Raw genomic sequence first — 3,549 nt, forward strand, 5'->3', positions numbered from 1 at the left:
ACAGTAGAGCACAGTACAGTAGGGCACAGTACAGTACAGTAGAGCACAGTACAGTAGACCACAGTAGAGTACATTACAGTAGACCACAGTAGAGTACAGTACAGTAGAGCACAGTAGAGCACAGTACAGTAGAGCACAGTACATTAGAGTTCAGTACAGTACAGTAGAACACAGTAGAGTACAGTTCAGTACAGTACAGTAGAGCACAGCACAGTAGAGTACAGTACAGTACAGTACAGTAGAGCACAGTACATTAGAGTTCAGTAAAGTACAGTAGAGCACAGTACAGTAGAGTTCAGTACAGTACAGTAGAACACAGTACAGTAGAGCACAGCACAGTAGAGTACAGTACAGTACAGTAGAGCACAGTAAATTATAGTAAAGAAATTAGAGTAGAATATAGTTCAGTACAATGGAGTAGAGTTCAGTACAGTACAGTAGATGACACATGAGTAGAGTACAGTATAATGTAATATACTGTACTACTGTACTTGACTGTGCTGTACTCGACTGTGTTGTATTGTAGTGTACTGAACTATACTCTACTTCCCTTTACTGTACTCTACTCTTCTGTACTAATCTAACGTCATGCTAATAGACTTGTTGTTTTATTCATAACAGGTTTTAATTGCTTCTGTACTCTATTGTACTAAACTATACTCTGCTCTACTTTACTTGACTGTACTGTACTATGCTCTATTGTACTGTACTGAATTCTACTGTTCTGTACTGTACTGTGGTCTACGGTGCTGTACTGTGATGTTTAAACTTGTGAAATATAGATGTCTATGATTGGTACAGATTAGGTCCGGTCTGGACCAACCAAATGTGGTCTTGTTTGGTGGCAGAGCTCGTTAGAATAATAGCCAGTTTTTTTAATAATACCCAAACATGCAAAGGTGGATATTACATATTTCTACCTTTGTGTACCTATTCAGGATACATCACCGTGAAGAGAATGACATTCATAATTATGCATTTCTGTATAGTACAGATCAAGGACCCATGATGTCATTCTTTTACCATCCACTTCACACACTGTAGTTCGATAACCAAAAGTGATTTTTTTCAAACTCATGGTGTCATATCATAGCTGACACCCCATTCTTTCTTCAGTCATCTTTGAATCTTAATTCGGAGTCGATATTTGACGTGGTCCCAAAAATCCGAGGGAGCATTTACTGTCATTCTGTTACCAAACTTTGCATCTGCAATGTTCCTCGTACAAATGTGTATTAGTAAAAAAATTGTGGCAATTGTTAAAAGTAGACTTCTGCATAAAAACAAGGAAACAAATATGTTTGATTGTCATGTACACTGGATAGGTGCAGTGTAATGCGTTGTTTTACAGGGACACCCATAATAGTACGGCGCCCCTGGAAGAAATTAGGTTTACGTGCCATGCTCAAGAGCACATAGACCGATTTATTTCAGCTTGTCGGTTCGGGTATTCAAACCAGCAACCTTTCTGTTGCTGGACCAACGCTCTAACAGCTAGGCTACCTGCCGCCCATAAAGGTCTGGGGTGGGCAAAGTTATTTTTAGGGGGGTGTGATTTTTATGGGTTAAAAGAACACACACAGTATGTATAAATTATGAATAAGTTGGGCCAGTAACCGAAAGTTTGCTGGTTTAAATCCATGAGCGGATTAGGATAAAAATATTTTGATGTGCCCTTGAGCAATGCACTTAACCATAATTGCTCCTGTAAATCACTTTGGAAAAGAGCATCTGCTAAATTACTAAAATGTAAATGTAAGAATTGCCACAGCCTGTTTACTTGACAGGACCTCCAAAAAAATAGGCATGCTCTGTTTTGCCAAAAACAATGATTTATAGTTTTGAAAGGAGGATGGAGGGGGTGGCATTGTGAGGAAATGGGAGTGGTGTTTTAAAGAGGTGATGTGGGACTTTCCTCCCCTCAGACAGAGAGACAGACAGCACAGAGCCTAACACCAGCAAGTGCAACTCCATTGTTTGGACGACTTCCTGTCCCTGCCCTTGGCACTAGTGTGCGCAGAAAGCTTCCTTCCTCCCTGGGATTCTAAAAATGATCCATAATGACTTCCGCATAACCCCAGTCATCACTAACAACAACCTACCCAACCCCTAAAAAGCAGGGGTCTATTCATTAGTCGGATTCTGTTGCAAGATGTTTTGTCTGTTGCAAACCTTTGCAACCTTTTTGCAAACCTTTTGCAACAGAAACCGTTTATGCCAAACAAAAAAAATGTTTTGCAGCGGAAACGCTGGTTTCTATTGGACAAAGTCAGGTCCCTCCCCGTTTGCTCTGTTTGCTTCCGTTTGGGTCCTAGAGTAAACAGTAAATGTTTTCCATTGCAAAACGTTTTGCAACGGACAAAACATTTTGCAACGGAATCTGACTAATGAATACACCCCAGGTGTTGGGTATGCAACAGCCTAGTTTGATGTTCATACTCCAATACTGTGGTTAACAGCCCTACTCTTGGAGAGCAATTTATTTATTGGGGAAACACACCCACATAGTAATGTAAGTAGGCCACTTAAGTATTCAATTGATTCTTTAAGCAGTGAACTAAAACAATTAACTAACAGGTTCAGTGGCTCCCTGTGACCAGGATTAGATTGCTGTTCTTCACTCTGAAGTGAATCTTGGATAGATCTTCTAAAATGGAAACAATTATAATTTCTGCCTTGGAAATCTGCCTGTGCAAAGAAGTATCCACTAAACGGATTTGTATTTGTTAATGTGAACAATTGTGACTTGTTTGTTGAACAAGTGACAATTTTCACGAGGTCTGMGTTTGGAAAGTGATAAAGATTCCACTTCACATCAAATAGGTAGTGCACAGTCCATCGTTTTTACAATATTTGAAGTAATCTAACATAATGCGAATAGACTTGTTGTTTTATTCATAACAGGTTTTAATTATTGTAAAAACTGTAGCATGTTTAAAGGCAATTAATAAACGCTAAACATTTCCTCCGAATTTCCTTTTTATGATTACATTTGTGTATAGAATATCATTTAATCAATACCTTATTTGCATAATGCAACCCCCTCAACCACGTCTTGTTTAAATTATGCAAATTCCGTGGCTGCAAGGCATGCTGGATGTGATTTCTTCTGCTTATTGGTCGTGCCCATCCTACTGCGCGATTGATGGAATATAATTTTCTTGCGACACAGCTTATTGTGGCGGTGGTGGCTATTTTGAAGAAATAAGCACTTACCAATGTTAGAAACAACAGTTTTTTTTAGATTCAGGAAAACCTCAACTTTGCTTATCTCTTTGGCGTCTTGATCTACAGTATCAGTATCTACAGCCCTTCATGGACGATGTCATATAAAGCATACTACGTTTCTCACATATTAAATCTCTCTTAATGCACTGTATGCTTTATTTCATACATGTTCGCTCCCTGAGTATACTAGTGTATCTCTCTCTCAAACACCCACACACACACACACGACAGTGGGGTCTGAAAAGTAAGATAGCCCAGTGGGTGAACATGTCACTGCTGTGTATACAGCCCCTTCACTTTGTGTTATCTAATGGGACATTC

The sequence above is a fragment of the Salvelinus sp. IW2-2015 genome, linkage group LG7, assembly GCF_002910315.2.
Source record: "Salvelinus sp. IW2-2015 linkage group LG7, ASM291031v2, whole genome shotgun sequence".
NCBI lineage: Eukaryota > Metazoa > Chordata > Actinopteri > Salmoniformes > Salmonidae > Salvelinus > Salvelinus sp. IW2-2015.